Here is a 25,000-nt window from a genome sequence, read left to right as displayed (position 1 = left end):
AACATTTGTTAAAATCTAAAAGTGCTACAAAGTATAAATAAAAATAAATAACCAAACAATAAATAGAAAGTCAGACTTTTTATCCATCCATCCATTTTCTACCGCTTGTCCCTTTATAACAGAAAATTAAAATAGAAATACACACAGAGTACATATATTTTGTTTCTCCAAAAATAGAAACAAAGAATACATTTAGTAAGAAAAGTTACAGTACTTTATTGATACATATTATTTCCAGGCTTTCGAGGGCCAAATAAAATGAAGTGGAGGGCCACATCTGGCCCCCGGGCCTTGAGTTTGACACATGTGACAGAAGTTGTCTTGATGGTAATAAAAAGGGTATCATTTAATACAAACATGGTGTTTGGAGTCGGATGCATGCATACTACAATAGGCCGCTACTTTTTTTCCTACATTTTGAACTCTGCGGCTTATAAAACAACGCAACACATTTTTGGATTTTTCTTCGCTGACAGCCATTATACAACATGTTTTTTTTTTCTTCCAAAAACAAGCAAATACACAGAGAAGGTGTTTTATTGTTTGTACTATGGTGCCATCTTTTGGACAAATTTGCTCATTGCAGGTTGTTCTCAAGTTTGCCGTTTAGTTTCCGAGCCATCCATAGCGTTTCTACTCATATGGATTCTCCATTAACCACTCAACGCACCATTTGTAAGTTTTTTAACTACAATTGTTTATAATGACTAAACTGTCCCATGTGTGATGTCTGTGTTTCATGCCTATTTGTACGTGCTATTGTAATGGGATGACGCTAGCGTCTATCCAGATTACACCCTGCCGGCCCAGTGCGGTGTAGCGGCATCTTCAATTTGGCCTGCCATAATCCAATAAGCAATGGATATAATAAACAAATAGTCAAGGGTCAGCCACCATTTTTTTGCCATTTATGTTGCCATCTGGCGGCTAACAAAATTAACATAAGTCAGTGGCCAATAATTGTGAGTCAAAATGAATATGTGAACAGCATGTACTTGTATTACCCAATCCAAACAACCTTCTCTCGTCGTAGTGCAGGGAAAAAAATTAAACAAACATGGTCGATACATACCACACCCCGCTCATTGAATTTTGTGTATATCAGAAAAATGCCCAATCGGCATAAATTACATGTTTTGACTGATTTTAACAACTTCAAGGAGGTTTTCTCAGAAGTAAACAAGTACTCACAAACTCCTAATAACCAATTTTAATAAGGAATAATTATAAGTCCAAAATTCATTCAAAATGTATTTCAATCGCACTTTTCAAGAACAGGCAAGTGGCAAAAACATCAACTTTGATTGATTGATCGATCCACTGTAATGATACCAAGTACAAGAGAGAATTGAGTCGATACCATTATTATTACATTACATTTTTTAATCCTTAAAAAAAATCATATTATGTTTATAAACTCAGTAAATAAGTCCCTGGACACATGAGGACTTTGAACATGACCAATGTATGATCCTGTAACTACTTGGTAGCTGATCGATACCTAAATGTGTGGTATTATCCAAAACTAATGTAAAGTATCAAACCAGAGAACATCCATCCATCCATTTTCTACCGCTTATTCCCTTTCGGGGTCGCGGGGGGCGCTGGCGCCTATCTCAGCTACAGTCAATAAGTGATTATTACATTTTAACAGAAGTGTAAAAGAGAAAATAAGCAGATATTAACAATAAATAAACAAGTAGATTAATAATTATTTTTTACAGCTTGTCCTTTATAATATTGGCAAAATAATAGAATAATAAATGACACAATATGTTACTGCATAGGTCAGCAGACTAATTAGGAGCCTTTGTTTGTTTACTTACTACTGAAAGACAAGTTGTGTAGTATGTTCACTATTTTATTTAAGGGCTAAACTGCAATAATAAACACAAGTTTCATGTACCCTAAGATTTTTTTGTTATATATACATATATATACATATATATATACACACATACATACATACATATATACATATATATATATATATATATATATATATATATATATATATGCATATATATATATATGCATATACATATATACACACATATATATATATATATATATATATATATATATATATATACATGCATATATATTGATTGAAGTGCTTGAAGAACTATCTTATCAGACAGAAAATAAGCAAATATCACCATTTGAGATATATAATTTTAAGTAGATTTCAGTTTTTGCAGTGTATAAGACGAGTTTTGAGGGGAAAACAAGGATTTTAATTGCGCTTTATAATCCAGAAAACATGGCAACTTCACAATATTTGTATCTGCGACTTATAGTCGGGTGCGGCGAATACAGTTGTGCTCATAAGTTTACATACCCTGGGAGAATTTACGATTTCTTCTCGACCATGCAGCCCCTTTTTCTTCAAGTGCCTCCTTATTGTGCATCTTGAAACAGCCACACCACACTTTTTCAGAGTCCTGTATTTCAGCTGAAGTTATTTGTGGATTTTTCTTCGCATATCGAAAAATTTTCCTAGCTGTTGTGGCTGAAATCTGTGCTGGTCTACCTAAAATCCCTAATTTTTCCACTTCTTAATCAACGTTTGAACACTGCTGATTGGCATTATCAAATCCTTAGATATCTTTTTATGCCCCTTTCCTGTTTTATGCAGTTCAATTACCTTTTCTCGCACATCCTTTGACAATTATTTTGCCTTCCCCATGACTCAGAATCCAGAAACATCCGTGCAGCACTGGATGAAAGATGCCATGGTCTGTCAGAAACCCAGAAACTCACTGACCTTTTATACGCACACATTAATTACAAACAAACAGGTCACAGGTGAGGATTGGAACCTTGATTAGCCACTCAAACCTGTTTATGTCAACTTTGGTGCATGTTGTCAGATCAAATTCACTGGGGTATGTACAAACCCCGTTTCCGTATGAGTTGGGAAATGGTGTTAGATGTAAATATGAACGGAAAACAATGATTTGCAAATCCTTTTCAACCCACATCCAATTGAATGCTCTACAAAGACAAGATATTTGATGTTCAAACTCATAAACTTTATTTTTTTTTGCAAATAATAATTAACTTAGAATCTTATGGCTGCAACACGTGCCAAAGTAGTTGGGAAAGGGCATGTTCACCACTGTATTACATCACCTTTTTTTCTTAACAACACTCAATAAACGTTTGGGAACTGAGGAAACTAATTGTTGAAGCTTTGAAAGTGGAATTCTTTCCCATTCTTGTTTTATGTGGAGCTTCAGTCGTTCAACAGTCCGGGATCTCCGCTGTCGTATTTTACGCTTTATAATGCTCCACACATTTTCAATGGGAGCCAGGTCTGAACTGCAGGCGGGCCAGGAAAGTACCTGCACTCTTTTACTACGAAGCCAGGCTGTTGTAAAACATGGCTTGGCATTGTCTTGCTGAAATAAGCAGGGGCGTCCATGATAACGTTGCTTGGATGACAACATATGTTGCTCCAAAACCTGTATGGACCTTTCAGCATTAATGGTGCCTTCACAGATGTGTAAGTTACCCATGGCTTATACACCCGCATACCATCACAGATGCTGGCTTTTGAACTTTGCGCCTATAACAATCCGAATGGTTATTTACCTCTTTGTTCTGAACGACACCACGTTCTGTTTCCAAATATAATTTGAAATGTGGACTTGTCAGACTACAGAACACTTTTCCACTTGCATTAGTCCATTTTAGATGAGCTCAGGCCCAGCGAAGCTAGCGGCGTTTCAGGGTGTTGTTTGTAAATGGGTTTGGCTTTGCATCGCAGAGTTTTAACCTGCATTTACAGATGTAGCGACCAACTGTAGTTACTGACAGTGGTTTTATGAAGTGTTCCTGAGCTCATGTGGTGATATCCTTTACACACTGATGTCGGTTTTTGATGCAGTACCGCCTGAGGGATCTAAGATCCGTAGTATCATCGCTTATGTGCAGTGATTTCTCCAGATTCTCTGAACCTTTTGATGATTTTATGGACCGTAGATAATAAAATCCCTATATTCCTTACACTAGCCCGTTGAGAAATGTGGTTCTTAAACTGTTCGACAATTTGCTTTCAAAGTGGTGAACCTCGCCCCATCCTTGTTTGTGAATTACTTAGCATTTCATGGAAGCGGCTTTTATACCCAATCATGGCACCCAACTGTTCTCAATTAGCCTGCACACCTGTGGGATGTTCCATATAAGTGTTTGATGAGCATTCCTCAACTTTATCAGTATTTATTGCCACCTTTCCCAACTTCTTTGTCACGTGTTGCTGGCATCAAATTCTAAAGTTAATGATTATTTGCAAAAAAAAAAGTTTAGCGGTTTGAATATCAAATATGTTGTCTTTGTAGCATATTCAACTGAATATGGGTTGAGAATGATTTGCAAATCATTGTATTCCGTTAATATTTACATATAACACAATTTCCCAACTCATATGGAAAGGGGGTTTGTAGAATTTTGATCAGGGTCATTTGGGTTCTTTCTTTTGTCATTTTCATTTAAAAAGAGTAAACTTAGTTGTTTGCCAATAAAGAGTTTCACACAACCTTTAAGCATGAGTGGAAGAAAGGTGGTTGTATTATCATTCGTATTCTCCGAAGAATGGCAAAGAAATGATCAATTCTCCCAGGGTATGTAAACTTATGAGCACGACGTATGGTTTTCTTCTAAAATTTTGTGGGCGGGGCTTACATCCCGTCGTAAAGTACGGTAGTTGCTACATTTGGAAGGGGCATTCCCGTTTCCGGTTGTGGCTCCGTGGTCGTACTTGTGAGTTTAAACCCACGGGCCGCGTGGAAGACTTGGGAGACTTCCCCCAGGCCATCTGTCTCGGAGGAGCCCCCGTCCCCCTCCACAAGCCCCCTTTTTCCCGCCCTGCACGCATCCCTCATTCCCACACTGGGCCTTTGTCAGCAGTTCCTGTCCCCTGGACTAGGCGTGGCGTGCGCGGAGAGGCTTGGGGGTCGGTGGTGGTGGTGGGGGGGGGGGGGGGGGGACGACCGTGGGCGCTTTCAGAGGCACCTGCAGACGGGACAAAGGGCCAAGGGTGCTGAGGCTGAAGACAGATTGATGCTTTGTGCCTGGAGAGAGAGAGGGTGGTGCGCTGGAGCCACTGCGAAGGGGAGGGGATAGTTAGCCCCAGAAGTTTTCTGGGAGAGGATTTTCAGGGGTACGCCGGGGGGGGGGGGTTGGTTGGTCTGTCACTCCAGTCCGCGTGAGTCCGAGGACCCCGGGAGAGATTGACAGCTTTGGTACAATGGTCATGCTTTAATGGGAGAGAAGAGCTTTGGGGGACGGTGGAGATGCGGGTAGACTCGGGTGTGTGTGTGTGTGTGAAGGCTTTTACGACTTGGCGGGGACCGACCCTATTCAAGCCCGGGGACTCGTTATTCACTGAATGCGTCCAGTGGAGGAATGCAGCGGCATCAATTAGAAGGTGTTTGTCGATTGCAATGCCGGGAAGAAAAAAGTATTTCTCTCCCTTTCGCTTGGCGGGGACAACACGGTCCGACTATAGGAGGTGTCAGCGCCACAAAGGCTCTCTCCATTACATCGCCGCCGCAATATGTAAGGCCGGGGTACTCTTTTGATTGGAATTAAGTGGAAAAAAACACTCAATCCTATTTTGATTCAGCGGGCGGACAATGGCCTCCGACTCCATAAAGGTCTTTAACTACTTATCTGTGGCTTCGAACCGTCCCTTTTCAGTGTCTTACTCCCACTGGGGGCGTTCAATGGCGCAGGGTCAAAGACGGTCTGTTTAAACAGAGTCGCTTGTCGCCTTAACTGCCGCATCGCTTCTAATTGTCCGGCGTCGGCTCAGCGGTTTGTCGAGGTGTCCCCCCGGAAGAAAGGAGGAGCGGATATGAATTTAAACAGTATCTGCTCGGTCATTGTTTGGAGTGGGCTCGGGCCGCCACTTCAGCCTCAGAGGCTCCGTCTTCTTTCTTTTGGCTGTAACTTCCAACACCTTGGAAGTACTTTTCGGGGGGGGGGGGGGTCACATGTCCAAGGCGGGCGATTCAATGGAGAGGCCGGCGCTAATTAGACCGCGATGTTTCACTTAATTTCCAAGCCATACCTCGTACAAAAGTTGACATAGACTTGTAAAGGACATCATGTCATGGCTGTCTGGAGTTTCCAATCAACCAATCAATGTTTATTTACATAGCCCTAAATCACGGGTGTCTCAAAGGGCTGCACAAGCCACGACGACATCCTCGGTTCAGATCCCACATAAGCGCAAGGAAAAACTCACAACCCAGTGGGATGTCAATGAGAATTACTATGAGAACTTTTAGAGAGGACCGCAGATGTGGGTGACCCCTGGCCATCTCTAGGGGAGACCGGATGAAATGGACGTCGAGTGGGTCTAGCATAATATTGTGAAAGTCCAGTCCATAGTGGATCAAACATAATAGTGAAAGTCCAGTCCATAGTGGATCTAACATAATCATGAGAGTTCAGTCCTTAGTGGATCTAACATAATAGTGTGAAAATCCAGTTCATAGTGGATCTAACATAGTAGTGAGAATCCAGTCCATAGTGGATCTAACATAATAGTGAGAGTCCAGTCAATAGTGGATCTAACATAATTATGAGAGTAGAGTCCCTAGTAGATCTAACATAATAGTGTGAGAATCCAGTCCATAGTGGGTGTAACATAGTATTATGAAATTCCAATCCATAGTGGATCTAACATAATAGTGAAAGTCCAGTACATAGTGGATCTAACATAATAATGTGAGAATCCAGTCCATAGTGGAGCTAACATAATCATGAGAGTCCAGTCCATAGTGGATCTAACATAACAGTGTGATAATCCAGTCCATAGTGGGTGTAACATAATATTATGAAAATCCAGTCCATAGTGGATTTAATATAGTAGTGAAAGTCCAGTCCATAGTGGATCTAACATAACAGTGAGAGTCAAGGCCATAGTGGATCTGACATAATAGTGTGAGTCCAGTCCATAGTGGATCTAACATAATAGTGGGAGTCCAGTCTATAGTGGATCTAACTTAATAATGTGAGAGTCTAGTCCATAGGGGATCTAACATAATAGTGACAGTCCAGTCCATAGTGGATCAAACATAATAGTGACAGTCCAGTCCATAGTGGATCTAACATAATAGTGTGAGTACAGTCCATAGTGGATCTAACATAATAGTGAGAGTCCAGTCCATAGGGGATCTAACATAATAGTGAGAGTCCAGTCCATAGGAGATCTAACATAATGGTGGGAGTCCAGTCCATAGTGGATCTAACTTAATAATGTGAGAGTCCAGTCCATAGTGGATCTAACATAATCATGAGAGTCAAGTCCATAGTGGATCTAACATAATAGTGAGAGTCCAGTCCATACTAGGGCCAGCTGGAGACCATCTCCAGCTGGCCCCACTATGGACTGGATTCTTACTATTATGTTAGATCCACTGTGCACCAGTTCCATTGGCAGCAAAACAGGCCCAGTGCATAATACTACCACAACCATGCTTGGCGGTGGTAATGGTGTTCCTGGGATTAAAGGCCTCACCTTTAATGAGAATCCAGTCCATAGTGGATCTAACATAATTCTGTGAAATTCCAGTCCATAGTGGATCTAACATAGTAATGAGAGTCCAGTCCATAGTGGAATTTAACATAATAGTGAGTGTCAAGTCCATAGTGGATCTGACATAATAGTGAGAGTCCAGTCCATAGTGGATCTAACATAATAGTGGGAGTCCAGTCTAGAGTGGATCTAACTTAATAATGTGAGAGTCCAGTCCATAGTCGATCTAACATAATCATGAGAGTCCAGTCCATAGTGGATCTAACATAATATTGTGAAAGTCCAGTCCATAGTGGATCAAACATAATAGTGAGAGTCCAGTCCATAGTGGATCTAACATAATCATGAGAGTTCAGTCCTTAGTGGATCTAACATAACAGTGAGTGTCCAGTCCATAGTGGATCTGACATAATAGTGAGAGTCCAGTCCATAGTGGATCTAACATAATAGTGGGAGTCCAGTCTAGAGTGGATCTAACTTAATAATGTGAGAGTCCAGTCCATAGTCAATCTAACATAATCATGAGAGTCCAGTCCATAGTGGATCTAACATAATATTGTGAAAGTCCAGTCCATAGTGGATCAAACATAATAGTGAGAGTCCAGTCCATAGTGGATCTAACATAATCATGAGAGTTCAGTCCTTAGTGGATCTAACATAATAGTGTGAGAATCCAGTCCATAGTGGATCTAACATAGAAGTGAGAGTCCAGGCCATGGTGGATCTAACATAATCATGAGAGTAGAGTCCCTAGTAGATCTAACATAATAGTGTGAGAATCCAGTCCATAGTGGATTTAATATAGTAGTGAAAGTCCAGTCCATAGTGGATCTAACATAACAGTGAGAGTCAAGGCCATAGTGGATCTGACATAATAGTGTGAGTCCAGTCCATAGTAGATCTAACATAATAGTGTGAGTCTAGTCCATAGTGGATCTAACATAATAGTGGGAGTCCAGTCTATAGTGGATCTAACTTAATGATGTGAGAGTTCAGTCCATAGTGGATCTAACATAATAGTGACAGTCCAGTCCATAGCGGATCAAACATAATAGTGACAGTCTAGTCCATAGTGGATCTAACATAATAGTGAGAGTCCAGTCCATAGGGGATCTAACATAATAGTGAGAGTCCAGTCCATAGGAGATTTAACATAATGGTGGGAGTCTAGTCCATAGTGGATCTAACATAATAGTGGGAGTCCAGTCTATAGTGGATCTAACTTAATGATGTGAGAGTCCAGTCCATAGTGGATCTAACATAATAGTGACAGTCCAGTCCATAGCGGATCAAACATAATAGTGACAGTCTAGTCCATAGTGGATCTAACATAATAGTGAGAGTCCAGTCCATAGGGGATCTAACATAATAGTGAGAGTCCAGTCCATAGGAGATTTAACATAATGGTGGGAGTCCAGTCCATAGTGGACCTAACTTAATAACGTGAGAGTCCAGTCCATAGGGGATCTAACATAATCATGAGAGTCAAGTCCATAGTGGATCTAACATAATAGTGTGAGAATCCAGGTCATAGTGGGTCTAACATAATTCTGTGAAATTCCAGTCCATAGTGGATCTAACATAGTAATGAGAGCCCAGTCCATAGTAGAATTTAACATAATAGTGAAAGTCCAGTCCATAGTGGATCTAACATAACAGTGAGTGTCAAGTCCATAGTGGATCTGACATAATAGTGAGAGTCCAGTCCATAGTGGATCTAACATAATAGTGGGAGTCCAGTGTAGAGTGGATCTAATTTAATAATGTGAGAGTCCAGTCCATAGTGGATCTAACATAATCATGAGAGTCCAGTCCATAGTGGATCTAACATAATAGTGAGAGTCCAGTCCATAGGAGATCTAACATAATGGTGGGAGTCCAGTCCATAGTGGACCTAACTTAATAATGTGAGAGTCCAGTCCATAGTGGATCTAACATAGTAATGAGAGTCCAGTCCATAGTGGAATTTAACATAATAGTGAAAGTCCAGTCCATAGTGGATCCAACATAACAGTGAGTGTCAAGTCCATAGTGGATCTGACATAATAGTGAGAGTCCAGTCCATAGTGGATCTAACATAATAGTGGGAGTCCAGTCTAGAGTGGATCTAATTTAATAATGTGAGAGTCCAGTCCATAGTGGATTTAATATAGTAGTGAAAGTCCAGTCCATAGTGAATATAACATAACAGTGAGAGTCAAGGCCATAGTGGATCTGACATAATAGTGTGAGTCCAGTCCATAGTGGATCTAACATAATAGTGGGAGTCCAGTCTATAGTGGATCTAACTTAATAATGTGAGAGTCTAGTCCATAGGGGATCTAACATAATAGTGACAGTCCAGTCCATAGTGGATCAAACATAATAGTGACAGTCCAGTCCATAGTGGATCTAACATAATAGTGTGAGTACCGTCCATAGTGGATCTAACATAATAGTGAGAGTCCAGTCCATAGGGGATCTAACATAATAGTGAGAGTCCAGTCCATAGGAGATCTAACATAATGGTGGGAGTCCAGTCCATAGTGGATCTAACTTAATAATGTGAGAGTCCAGTCCATAGTGGATCTAACATAATCATGAGAGTCAAGTCCATAGTGGATCTAACATAATAGTGAGAGTCCAGTCCATACTAGGGCCAGCTGGAGACCATCTCCAGCTGGCCCCACTATGGACTGGATTCTCACTATTATGTTAGATCCACTGTGCACCAGTTCCATTGGCAGCAAAACAGGCCCAGTGCATAATACTACCACAACCATGCTTGGCGGTGGTAATGGTGTTCCTGGGATTAAAGGCCTCACCTTTAATGAGAATCCAGTCCATAGTGGATCTAACATAATTCTGTGAAATTCCAGTCCATAGTGGATCTAACATAGTAATGAGAGTCCAGTCCATAGTGGAATTTAACATAATAGTGAGTGTCAAGTCCATAGTGGATCTGACATAATAGTGAGAGTCCAGTCCATAGTGGATCCAACATAATAGTGGGAGTCCAGTCTAGAGTGGATCTAACTTAATAATGTGAGAGTCCAGTCCATAGTCGATCTAACATAATCATGAGAGTCCAGTCCATAGTGGATCTAACATAATATTGTGAAAGTCCAGTCCATAGTGGATCAAACATAATAGTGAGAGTCCAGTCCATAGTGGATCTAACATAATCATGAGAGTTCAGTCCTTAGTGGATCTAACATAACAGTGAGTGTCAAGTCCATAGTGGATCTGACATAATAGTGAGAGTCCAGTCCATAGTGGATCTAACATAATAGTGGGAGTCCAGTCTACAGTGGATCTAACTTAATAATGTGAGAGTCCAGTCCATAGTCAATCTAACATAATCATGAGAGTCCATTCCATAGTGGATCTAACATAATATTGTGAAAGTCCAGTCCATAGTGGATCAAACATAATAGTGAGAGTCCAGTCCATAGTGGATCTAACATAATCATGAGAGTTCAGTCCTTAGTGGATCTAACATAATAGTGTGAGAATCCAGTCCATAGTGGATCTAACATAATAGTGAGAGTCCAGGCCATGGTGGATCTAACATAATCATGAGAGTAGAGTCCCTAGTAGATCTAACATAATAGTGTGAGAATCCAGTCCATAGTGGATTTAATATAGTAGTGAAAGTCCAGTCCATAGTGGATCTAACATAACAGTGAGAGTCAAGGCCATAGTGGATCTGACATAATAGTGTGAGTCCAGTCCATAGTAGATCTAACATAATAGTGTGAGTCTAGTCCATAGTGGATCTAACATAATAGTGGGAGTCCAGTCTATAGTGGATCTAACTTAATGATGTGAGAGTCCAGTCCATAGTGGATCTAACATAATAGTGACAGTCCAGTCCATAGCGGATCAAACATAATAGTGACAGTCTAGTCCATAGTGGATCTAACATAATAGTGAGAGTCCAGTCCATAGGGGATCTAACATAATAGTGAGAGTCCAGTCCATAGGAGATCTAACATAATGGTGGGAGTCCAGTCCATAGTGGACCTAACTTAATAACGTGAGAGTCCAGTCCATAGTGGATCTAACATAATCATGAGAGTCAAGTCCATAGTGGATCTAACATAATAGTGTGAGAATCCAGGTCATAGTGGGTCTAACATAATTCTGTGAAATTCCAGTCCATAGTGGATCTAACATAGTAATGAGAGCCCAGTCCATAGTAGAATTTAACATAATAGTGAAAGTCCAGTCCATAGTGGATCTAACATAACAGTGAGTGTCAAGTCCATAGTGGATCTGACATAATAGTGAAAGTCCAGTCCATAGTGGATCTAACATAATAGTGGGAGTCCAGTGTAGAGTGGATCTAATTTAATAATGTGAGAGTCCAGTCCATAGTGGATCTAACATAATCATGAGAGTCCAGTCCATAGTGGATCTAACATAATAGTGAGAGTCCAGTCCATAGGGGATCTAACATAATAGTGAGAGTCCAGTCCATAGGAGATCTAACATAATGGTGGGAGTCCAGTCCATAGTGGACCTAACTTAATAATGTGAGAGTCCAGTCCATAGTGGATCCAACATAGTAATGAGAGTCCAGTCCATAGTGGAATTTAACATAATAGTGAAAGTCCAGTCCATAGTGGATCCAACATAACAGTGAGTGTCAAGTCCATAGTGGATCTGACATAATAGTGAGAGTCCAGTCCATAGTGGATCTAACATAATAGTGGGAGTCCAGTCTAGAGTGGATCTAATTTAATAATGTGAGAGTCCAGTCCATAGTGGATCTAACATAATCATGAAAGTCCAGTCCATAGTGGATCTAACATAATAGTGAGAGTCCAGTCCATAGGGGATCTAACATAATAGTGAGAGTCCAGTCCATAGGAGATCTAACATAATGGTGGGAGTCCAGTCCATAGTGGACCTAACTTAATAATGTGAGAGTCCAGTCCATAGTGGATCTAACATAATCATGAGAGTCAAGTCCATAGTGGATCTAACATAATAGTGTGAGAATCCAGTCCATAGTGGGTCTAACATAATTCTGTGAAATTCCAGTCCATAGTGGATCTAACATAGTAATGAGAGTCCAGTCCATAGTGGAATTTAACATAATAGTGAAAGTCCAGTCCATAGTGGATCTAACATAACAGTGAGTGTCAAGTCCATAGTGGATCTGACATAATAGTGAGAGTCCAGTCCATAGTGGATCCAACATAATAGTGGGAGTCCAGTCTAGAGTGGATCTAACATAATCATAAGAGTCCAGTCCATAGTGGATCTAACATAATATTGTGAAAGTCCAGTCCATAGTGGATCAAACATAATAGTGAAAGTCCAGTCCATAGTGGATCTAACATAATCATGAGAGTTCAGTCCATAGTGGATCTAACATAATAGTGTGAGAATCCAGTCCATAGTGGATCTAACATAGTAGTGAGAGTCCAGTCCACAGTGGATCTAACATAATAGTGAGAGTCCAGTCCATAGTGGATCTAACATAATCATGAGAGTAGAGTCCCTAGTAGATCTAACATAATAGTGTGAGAATTCAGTCCATAGTGGGTGTAACATAATATTGTGAAATTCCAGTCCATAGTGGATCTAACATAATAGTGAAAGTCCAGTACATAGTGGATCTAACATAATAATGTGAGAATCCAGTCCATAGTGGAGCTAACATAATCATGAGAGTCCAGTCCATAGTGGATCTAACATAACAGTGTGATAATCCAGTCCATAGTGGGTGTAACATAATATTGTGAAATTCCAGTCCATAGTGGATTTAATATAGTAGTGAAAGTCCAGTCCATAGTTGATCTAACATAATAGTGAGAGTCCAGTCCATAGTGGATCTAACATAATAGTGAGAGTCCAGTCCATAGTGGATCTAACATAATAGTGAAAGTCCAGTCCATAGTGCATCTAACATAATCATGAGAGTCCAGTCCATAGTGGATCTAACATAACAGTGTGATAATCCAGTCCATAGTGGGTGTGACATAATATTGGGAAATTCCAGTCCATAGTAGACTTAATATAGTAGTGAAAGTCCAGTCCATAGTGGATCTAACATAACAGTGAGAGTCAAGGCCATGGTGGATCTGACATAATAGTGTGAGTTCAGTCCATAGTAGATCTAACATAATAGTGTGAGTCTAGTCCATAGTGGATCTAACATAATAGTGGGAGTCCAGTCTATAGTGGATCTAACTTAATAATGTGAGAGTCCAGTCCATAGTGGATCTAACATAATCATGAGAATCCAGTCCATAGTGGATCTAACATAATAGTGTGAGTACAGTCCAGTCCATAGTGGATCAAACATAATAGTGACAGTCCAGTCCATAGTGGATCTAACATAATAGTGTGAGTACAGTCCATAGTGGATCTAACATAATAGTGAGAGTCCAGTCCATAGGGGATCTAACATAATAGTGGGAGTCCAGTCCATAGTGAAGTGAAGTGAAGTGAATTATATTTATATAGCGCTTTTCTCAAGTGACTCAAAGCGCTTTACATAGTGACACCCAATATCTAAGTTACATTTAAACCAGTGTGGGTGGCACTGGGAGCAGGTGGGTAAATTATCTTGCCCAAGGACACATTGGCAGTAACTAGAATGGCACAAGCGGGAATCGAACCTGCAACCCTCAAGTTGCTGGCACGGCCACTCTACCACCCGAGCTATGCCGCCCAGGAAGAGCTTGCAATTACGCAAGCGTGCCGCTTAAAGGGATCGTTATGAAATAAAATAAATTACAGTACATTGACACTTACTCATTGTGAAAGTCCAGTTCATAGTGGATCAAACATAATAGTGAAAGAACAGTCCATAGTAGATCTAACTTAATAATGCGAGAGTCCAGTCCGTAGTGGATCTAACTTAATAATTTGAGAGTACAGTCCACAGTGGATCTAACATAATCATGGGAGTCTAGTCCATAGTGGATCTAACATAACAGTGAGAGTCCAGTCCAAAGTGGATCTGACATAATAGTGAGAGTCCAGTCCATAGTGGATCTAACATAATAGTGAGAGTCCAGTTCATAGTGGATCTAACATAATAGTGAGAGTCCAGCCCATAGTGGATCGAACATACTATTTTGAGAGTCCAGTCCATAGCGGATCTAACATAATAATGAGAGTCCAGTCCATAGTGGATCTAGCATAATAGTGAGAGTCCAATCCATAGTGGATCTAACATTATAGTGAGAGTCCAGTCCATTGGGGATCGAACATAATAGTGAGAGTCCAGTCCATAGTGGATCCAACATAGTAGTGAGAGTCCAGTCCATAGTGGATCTTACATAATAGTGAAAGTCCAGTCCATAGTGGAGCTAACATAATAGTGTGAGAGTCCAGTCCATATTGGATCCAACATAATAGTGAGAGTCCAGTCCATAGTGGATCTAACATAATCGTGAGAGTCCAGTCCATAGTGGATCTAACATAATAGTGGGAGTCCAGTCTATAGTGGATCTAATTTAATAATGTGAGAGTCCAGTCCATAGTGGATCTAACATAATCATGAGAGTCCAGTCCATAGTGGATCTAACATAATATTGTGAAAGTCTAGTCCATAGTGGATCTAACATAATAGTGAGAGTCCAGTCCATAGGGGATCAAACATAATAGTGAGAGTCTAGTCCATAGTGGATCTAACATAATAGTGAGAGTCCAGTCCATAGTGGATCTAACATAATCATGAGAGTCCAGCCCATAGTGGATCTAACATAATAGTGAGAGTCCAGTCCATACTAGGGCCAGCTGGAGACCATCTCCAGCTGGCCCCACTATGGACTGGACTCTCACTATTATGTTAGATCCACTGTGCACCAGTTTCATTGGCAGCAAAACAGGCCCAGTGCATAATACTACCACAACCATGCTTGGCGGTGGTAATGGTGTTCCTGGGATTAAAGGCCTCACCTTTTCTCCTCCAAACATATTGCTGTGTGAGCTATTGTATCCTCCTACGGTGTGTCTTTCAGTGATAACGCCACTTGTAAGAATCTGACTTTATTTGTTGCCATGGAGACAAAGATTTGTGATTCATAAGTGGCTAAAACACTGCCGACTGCGGATGGATGTCAATTTAGTCTTAAAGCACCTCTTCCTGAGGGCGTTTCAGTGTTATAACGTCACCTTTATCGTTAGTTTTTAGGCCAAAATTCGTCCGTTCTCCCTTTTTTGCGTCTGTTTGTAAGTACTCTGTGGTTGTGCGCTGCCGAACATGCTACTCTGCTCAGCAATGACACGACATGACGACCACGATGGGGGCTCGGGGACTGGTGCTTTTTAGAGGCGGTATAGTACCGAATATGACTCAATAGTAACACGGTACTATACTAGTACCGGTATACCATACAACCTTAGTTAGAATACAAAACCCCCCCAAGAAACCTTTTGTCTTTTTGTCTCTGATTATGATTGTGAACGATAAGCAAAATAAAAATAAAAAATAAAAAAAGTGTAAATTTTTTGTCTTTTAACTTCAAACAAACCTTAAAAAAAAGCATTGTTACAGAACTGAAAAAAAAAATGAAAAAAATTAAAAAAGCTGTATAGCTTCGATTAGCAACATCCAAGATAAATGTTTTGAACGTGACTCTGACATATTAACAAAACAAACCAATTTACATTTTTTATCGGGGATCCGTCTCATCGCCAATTTCCTTGCTTTTACCACAAGACGCGACAAGATGACACAGATGGCGTTTGCCCTCCTCGGGTTCTTAATGAGAACTAACAGGCAGGAACCTCTGGCGGAAAGGTGTGGATGCTCAATACGGGCAATTACGCCTCGTTTCAAGCCAAATGTGGCGAATTTGCATGCCGTGAAAGGGGGGCGAACCGGAGTCGCGTGAACTGGCGTGGAAAGCGCACTGAATTGGGGCAAAACATCAGAAACGCATCTCCGCCGTAATTGATTGTGCGATTGTCGAACGGCACGGGCCAATTAAAGGCGCTTCTTCTGCGCGTGAAAGAATTGGCAGGTTTTTGATGCCAGGCAAGTGTCGGCACATTCAACGCGGGATATGGACAGATGTCTCCTCAATTGGACTCTTTCCTCCGGTGCCCTCTCTGTACTCAGGGCAGGAAGCGCTGTCTCTTCAGCAGAGGCCATCCATCCATCCATCCTTCCAATTGAGGACAGATTATCCACGGTTTATCATAACGCTATTTGTTGTTCCATCCCTGGTTGATAGTAACTCAAAAACATACACGGAATGTCGTAAAATTAAGACGCGCCACAGCCCGTACATAACGCAATAATAAAAGGCACAGAACAGCTCCATTCCAAAAAGAGAGGTAAAACAAAAGTAGTGAACGATGGAAAAAAACGATAAAGAAATACCTTGATAACGCCAATCACACATGTAAAGAGCTGTTTTATTCAAAACCTTAGAGGTATGCTAAGTGCTAACTGGTAGCCTCAAAAACATACACAGAATGTCGTAACATTAAGACGCGCCACAGCCCGTACATAACGCAACAATAAAAAACACTGAACAGCTTCGTTTCAAAAAGAGATGTAAAACAAAAGTAGTGAACAGAAGGAAAAAAATGATAAAGAAATACCGTGATAATGCCGATTACGCACGTAACGAGCTGTTTTATTCACAACCTTAGAGCTATGCTAAGTGCTAACTGCTAGTTTCGAAAAAATACACAAAATATCGTAACATTAAGACGCGCCACAGCCCGTACAAAACGCAATAATAAAAGGCACAGAACAGCTCCATTCCAAAAAGAGAGGTAAAACAGAAGTAGTGAACGGAAGGAAAAAAAAATGATAAAGAAATACCTTGATAATGCCGATTACACACGGAACGAGCTGTTTTATTCACAACCTTAGAGCTATGCTAAGTGCTAACTACTAGCCTTGAAAACATACACAGAAAGTCGTAACATTAAGACGCGCCACATTCCGTACATCTGTGATGAGGTGGCTTCTTGTCCAGGGTGTATCCAACCTTCCGCCCGATTGCAGCTGAGATAGGCACCAGCGCTACCCGCGACCCCAAGGGAAATAAGCGGTATAAAAATGGATGGATGGCACATTCCGTACATATCGCAACAATAAAAGGCACAGAGAGAGGTAAAACAAAAGTAGTGAACGGAAGGACAAAAAAACAATAAAGCAATACCGTGATAACGTCGATTACACACGCAACAATCTGTTTCATTCATGACCTTACAGCTATGCTACTCGCTAACTGCTAGCCCCGAAAACATGCACAGAATGTCGTAACATTCAGACCCGCCACAACTTGTACATATCACAACAATAAAAGGAACAGAACAGCTCCATTTAAAAAAGAGAGGTAAAACAAAAGTAGTGAATTGAAGGGAAAAAAAAAACAATAAATAAATATTGGGAAAACGTCGGACAAGCAGAAATGCGCAAAGCCACGTTTGTTTACAATGGAAGTCTACTGCTTCTTCAGCACCGGCAGTGAGCCAACTGCTCCAAAAGATGGCGCCGGGGCACAGACAATAATGCACCTTTCTGTTTGCGGTGTGTGCTGCGCATGTCAAGGTAAAGTATTCCGATTTAAGGTGTGATGCATGAAAATGTCCGTCACAACCAGATAATTTTTTAGGGTCCATGTACACAATAACAATTTCATCCACCGATGTCAAACTCAAGGCCCACATTATTCTATATGGCCTGTGAAAGCTTGAATAAAGTGCTTAATTTTTTCTGACTAAATATATTTGTTTTTTCCCTTTTGACATTAAAAATCTTGCATTGCATGCAATTGCATATCTTTTTAAATTTGATATTATCAAAATCAAAATATTATATTATCATGTATTCCAAATTTTTATTTTTTTGTTAAAATAAAGATAAATACTGTACTTAAATACCTGCTTGACTTATGATTTCAAAACAAAAGATCAATCAAATTGTAGACTGTAAAATTGACAGTAGCTTTTACGGTTAAATTCCGCCGATTGGAGTTTTTTTTACCGTAAAATCAACTTTGGTGGTTTTGTCCATATACAGTAAGACACTAAAAAATTGAAAAATAAACTAAAAAAACATTAAAACAAGATTTTACGGAATAAAAACAAACAAACTGGCAGCTCTGTTGTGTGAATTTTACCACTAAAAACAGTGCTATTGTTTCTCCCTTCCAATCTATTTATACCATTTTTTTTATATGCTGTAAAAATCCCCACTGCTTTTACCGTAATATTCTGGCAACTGAGCTGCCAGTTTTTAAAGTACAGTTTAATATATATTTTTTTGCAGTTTATCTAAACGCATATAATGTTAATGTATTTTATATATATATATATATATATATATATATATATATATATATATATATATATACATATATATACACATGTATATTCACATTTTACTCATTGTTAAAAGCGGCTCTCTGAGGGCAACCATATCTGCCATGTGAACTTCAATGAAAACCAGTTTGACACCCCTTGTCTTATCCAAATTATGATCAGATTAAATACAGTTTGTCAATGTAAACGTGGCTAACAAAACATTGTATCTTAACCGTTATGGCGCTGATTATATGAAGTAAACGGCTAACTCTGCATGCAATTGCATATCTTTTAAAATTCAATAATATCAAAATTAAAATATTATATTATCATGTATTACAAAAAATGTTTTTTGTTAAACTAAAGATAAATACTGTACTTAAATACCTGCTTGACTTATGATTTAAAAACAAATGATCAATCAAATTGTAGACTGTAAAATTGACAATATACTTTTTGGTTAAATTCCGCGACTTGAGTTTTTCACTGTAAAATCAACTTTGGTACTATTTTTTATCCTATATAGTAAGATACTAAAACATAAAAAAAACTATCAAAAAACAACAACAAGATTTTACGGTCAAAAATTAACAAACTGGCAGCTCTGTTTGTTAAGATCCGTACTCGGATCTTCTCATATTATTGTTTATTGTTTCCATTGTTGTATCACTCCGTCATTGTACTTCTTATTTCCTGTTTGTTCCGTCACCATGGTCACTCATTAGTTCACCTGCTACTCACGGTCCCGCAAACCTGCTACAAATAATCACCTTCCCTTTATAAACCTTCCTCTTTTCATTCTTCTGCCAGGGACTCTAATTTGTTCATACACAACGGTACGTCTGCTTTGCGCTTTTGCTTACATGCAATTTCTGTATTATTCTCGCGAGCTCTCACGCTACGCAATTTTATTCATTCTTAGCTGTCATGCTAAATGTTTTGTTTTCCCCTTTGTGTGCCTATGTGCCAGTTTAGTTTACTATTTCTTTATCCTAGCTTTCATGCTAGTGTCTTTTGTTTGCCTGTTCTTAGCTCCAGTATTTTGTTCTCTAGCACCTTTTGTGAAATAAATCATTAGTTCATACCTTTTGCTGTGTTCTAATTTGACGCATCCTCGAAGGAACAATTTGGCATCACAATGCCGAACAGACGTAACACTGTTGCTTGAATTTGACCGCTAAAAACACTGTTTCTCCCTTCCATTCTATTTATACCATTTTTTTATATGCTGCAAAAAACCCACTGCTTTTACTGTAATATTCTGGCGACTGAGCTGACAGTTTTTAAAGTCTTTTTTTTTTTTTTTGCAGCTTATGTTTGATTGATTGATTGATTGAAACTTTTATTAGTAGATTCCACAGTTCAGCACATATTCCGTACAATAGACCACTAAATGGTAACACCCGAATAAGTTTTTCAACTTGTTTAAGTCGGGGTCCACGTTAATCAATTAATGTAAACGAATATATTGTTAATGTATATGGCGCCGTCCCCAGCAAGATAGAATGAAAATAGATAAAAACTGTGCTTAAATACCTGCTTGACTTCTGATTTTAAAAAAAAATCAAATTGTAGACTGTGAAATTGACAATAGATTTTACAATTAAATTCTGCCCACTTGAGATTTTTACCGTAAAATGAACTTTGGTATTGTTTTATTTCCATATACAGTAAGACACTAAAAAAGTGGTTCTTAACCTGGGTTCGATCAAACCCTAGGGGTTCGGTGAGTCGGCCTCAGGGGTTCGGCGGAGGTCAAAATCGTGTAAATACAAAATTCTCCCTATCGGCGTATTACTGATACGGCAACAGCTGACTGATTTGCAGGTGTGTAATTTGTGAGTTTATGCACTGTGTTGGTTTTAGGTGATGTTCATGCAAGGTTCATTTTCTGCACCAGTAAAAAAAAACATGGTAACACTTTAGTATGGGGAACATATTCACCATTAATTAGTTGCTTATTAACATGCAAATTAGTAACATATTGGCTTTTAACTAGTCATTAAGTCCTTACTATTGCCTTATTCGGCATGGCCTTAATATAACCCTAACCCTTTAACCCTAACCCTAACCAAAAAACTCTGAATTAAGTCTTTATTACCTAGAATATGTTCCCTTAGTGTCCAAATAACGCTAAATTAAGTCTTTGTTACTTAGAATATGTTCCCATACTAAAGTGTTACCAAAAACATAACTTTGCCTTGAATTTGAAATAAAGAAAAAGAAAAGTTTCACTAAAGAAGGGTTTGGTGAATGCGCATATGAAACTGGTGGGGTTCGGTACCTCCAAAAAACATTAAAAAACAACCAAAAATATTAAAACAAGATTTTAAAAGGTAAAAAACCCAAACAAACAGGCAGCTCTGTTGCTTGAATTTGACTACTAAAAACAGTACTATTGTTTCTCCCTTCCATTCCATTTATACCATGTTTTTATATGCTGTAAAAAACACACTGCTTTTACCCTAGTCTGGTAACTGAGCTGCCAGTTTTTAAAGTAAAATTTATTTTTTTATTTTTAGCACCTTATGTAAACAAATATATTGTTAATGTATATGGCGCCGTCCCCAGCAAGATAGAATAAATATGAATAAATACTGTACTGAAATACCTGCTTGACTTATGATTCCAAAAAAAAAAGATCCATCAAATTGTAGAGTGTAAAATTAACAGTAGTTTTTATGTTTGTTTTTTTTTAACGTAAAAATCAACTTTGGTACTGTTTCTTACCCTATACAGTAAGATACTAAAACATTACAAAAACTAACAAAAACAACAAGATTTTACAGAGAAAAAATGGCAGCTCTATTGCTTTAATGTGACTGCTAAAAACAGTATTATTGTTTCTCCCTTCCATTCCATTTATACCATTTTTTTATAGGCTGTAAAAACCCACTGCTTTTACCGTAACATTCCGGTAACTGAGCTGCCAGTTTTTAAAGTAAATTTTAATTATAAATTTTTTGCAGCTTATTTAAACAAATATATTGTTAATGTATATGGCGTCGTCCTTGGCAAAATTGAATAAATATAGATAAATACTGTACTTAAATATATCTTTGACTCATGACTACAAAAGAAATGATCAATCAAATTGTCAATTGTAAAATTGATGATGGATTTTACGGTTGAATTCTGCCAAGGTGAGGCTCTCGACGAGGGGGTCGGGGGGGACGTTTCCCCGTAACACCAGTTGATGGGTTCCTCGCACAAAGGCTGCCGCAGAACAGCCTGGTCTCTGTCTGGATTAGCCACAAAAGGGGAGCCGGAGTAAACGGTTCATGAATGTTGATTAATTGACGCCGTTTTCGTGCCATGGAGATGGCGAGGGGGCGCGAGGGAACTCCGCCGTGGTCTCCGTCCAAAGAACTTCTCCTGGGACGCTTTAATCCCCAAACAAAGTTCTGAGGGTTCAGTCGAGCTGGCAACTTTTTAGTGCCGACCACCTGTGGGTAGCTCAGGTGGTAAAGACCCGCGGGGGAGGTTCCCACGATGTGTTTTTTTTTTTTTTTCTTTTAGGGGTACAGGTGTCCCGGGAGAATGAGGGTGGCCCAAGGCGAGGAAGGGGTCGAAGCACTGGCCCGTAGCCCACCTCAATGGAGGGATCCCAGGGCCAGGCTCAATAGGCCCGGGTTCCACTTGATGGGGAGAGAAAGGAGCGTTTTAGCCACTGCCCAGCAGGAAAGATCTGGTTGTGGAAGACCCTCTTTCAGGACTCAGTGTTTGCCTGAAGGCTGTCACAGCAGATGAGTACTCAGCAAACAGCGTGAACAAGGATTTGAACCAGAAAACCAACAGAGCCTTGACAATATTGTGATTGGGCCTTGTCTCCTTAGAAGGGCCTGAAAGCTGAATTGAGAGCAGGAACAAGTGCACATTCAGCGCAACGCCTTTGGGACGTGTTTTATGGTTTGGGGACTGTATAAAGCCGGCCGTGTTAATCTCCACCCTTTTCTTCGCTACCTGAAAGCGCGACAAAGACGCGCAGAGTCAAACGTGAATCAGACCTCTGTCGTGTCTTGACCCAAGACGGACCACGACTTGTAACGTTCTTTAAAGTGGAACAAAGGGTTTGTTTGTGTTGTTTTTCTTCCGCTTTTGACTGCGGACAAAGGACGGTCCTAATGAATCCGATTTGTTCGGAACCTCCGAGATAAGTGCGATTGTCAATGGTGCCTCGGACGTTTGGTTATGTCAACTTCCGAGCTCAGTCCTAGGCCTCTGTAACGCAGAGAACTCGCATGATTGGTGGATCAAAGTTCTAACGGGAAATCCAGTCTTTTATAAGTCTTACATAAGTGTTATAATGAATGCAACACATGATGTAAGTGTCTATATTAGCCTACTATAAAAAAATGACTTTAAAAGTATTATATAAGTGTTATAATGAAGGCAACACATAATATAAGTGTCTATATTAGCCTACTATCCAAATGACTTTAAAAGTCTTATATATATGTTATAATGAAGGCAACACATGATGTAAGTGTCTATATTAGCCTACTATCATAATGCCTTTAAAATTCTTATATATGTGTTATAATGAAGGCAACACATGATGTAAGTGTCTGTTTTAACATACTATCATAATGACTTTAAAATTCTTATATAAGTGTTATAATGAAGGCAACACATGATGTAACTGTCTATATTAGCCTACTATCAAAATGACTTTAAAAGTCTTATATACGTGTTATAATGAAGACAGCACATGATGTAAGTGTCTATAGTAGCCTACTATCAAAATGACTTTAAAAGTCTTACATAAGTGTTATAATGAAGACAAAAGATGATGTAAGTGTCTATATTAGCCTACTATCAACATTTCTTTAAAAGTCTTGTATAAGTGTTATAATGAAGGAAACACATGATGCAAGTGTCTATATTTGCCTACTATCATAATGACTTTAAAGGTCTTAAACAAGTGTTATAATGAAGACAACACATGACATAAGTGTCTATATCAGCCTACTATCAAAATGACTTTAAAAGTCTTATATAAGTGTTATAATGAAGGCAACATGTGATGTGCCTATATTAGCTATATTAGCCTACTATCAAAATGACTTTAAAGTCTTAAATAAAAGTTACAATGAAAGCAACACATGATATAAGTGTCGATTTTATCCTACTATCAAAATTACTTTAAAAGTCTAACATAAGTGTTAAAATGAAGGCAACATATGTGTATATATTAGATGTATTAGCCTACTATCAGAATGACTTTATAAATCTTATTTAAGTGTTATAATGAAGGCAACACATGATGTATATTAGCTACATTAGCCTACTATCAGAATGACTATAAAAGTCTTATATAAGTGTTATAATGAATGCAACACATGATGTAAGTGTCTATTTTAGCCTACTATCAAAATTACTTTAAAAGTCTAAGTGTTATAATGAAGGCAATATATGTGTCCATCCATCCATTTCTACCGCACAACATATGTGTCTATATTAGATATATTAGCCTTCTATCAAAAGGACTTTATTAATCTTATATAAGCGTTACAATGAAGACAGCACATGATGTAAGTGTCTATATTAGCCCACTATCAAAATTACTCCAAAAGTCTCATGTAAGGGTTATTAATGAAGGCAACACATGCTGTAAGTGTCTATATAAGCCTACAATCAAAATGACTTTAAAAGTCTAAGTGTTATAATGAAGGCAACATATTTGTCCATCCAAACATTTTCTACCGCGCAACTTATGTGTCTATGTTAGATGTATTAGCCTACTATCAAAATGACTTTATAAATCTTATATAAGCGTTATAATGAAGACAACACATGATGTAAGTGTCTATATTAGCCCACTATCAAAATTACTCCAAAAGTCTCATGTAAGGGTTATTAATGAAGGCAACACATGCTGTAAGTGTCTATATAAGCCTACAATCAAAATGACTTTAAAAGTCTAAGTGTTATAATGAAGGCAACATATTTGTCCATCCAAACATTTTCTACCGCGCAACTTATGTGTCTATGTTAGATGTATTAGCCTACTATCAAAATGACTTTATAAATCTTATATAAGCGTTATAATGAAGGCAACACATGATGTAAGTGTTTATATTAGCTATAATAGCCTACTATAAACATTATGTTAAAAGTCTTATATAAGTGTTATAGTGAAGGCAATACATGACGTAAGTGTCTATATTAACCTACAAT

General features: G+C 38.9%; 1 long non-coding RNA gene across 4 annotated transcripts in view; it reads right to left on the bottom strand.

Annotated features, from left to right (window-relative positions):
• LOC133552342 (uncharacterized) overlaps nucleotides 1-25,000 on the bottom strand; it is a 45,118-nt gene that overhangs the window by 3,850 nt on the left and 16,268 nt on the right. Inside the window, exon 1 of one of the 4 annotated variants that reach the window (XR_009806665.1) lies at nucleotides 2,648-2,867. The exons of the other annotated variants lie outside the window; for them this stretch is intronic. This is a non-coding gene — a long non-coding RNA (uncharacterized LOC133552342). Of the gene's footprint in view, nucleotides 1-2,647; nucleotides 2,868-25,000 lie in introns of those variants that run through there. 4 annotated transcript variants of the gene reach the window in all.

This window comes from Nerophis ophidion, linkage group LG05, assembly GCF_033978795.1.
Source record: "Nerophis ophidion isolate RoL-2023_Sa linkage group LG05, RoL_Noph_v1.0, whole genome shotgun sequence".
Lineage (NCBI taxonomy): Eukaryota > Metazoa > Chordata > Actinopteri > Syngnathiformes > Syngnathidae > Nerophis > Nerophis ophidion.
The sequence above is the reverse complement of the archived record's forward strand: the minus strand, read 5'-3'. Positions and strand labels throughout refer to the sequence as shown.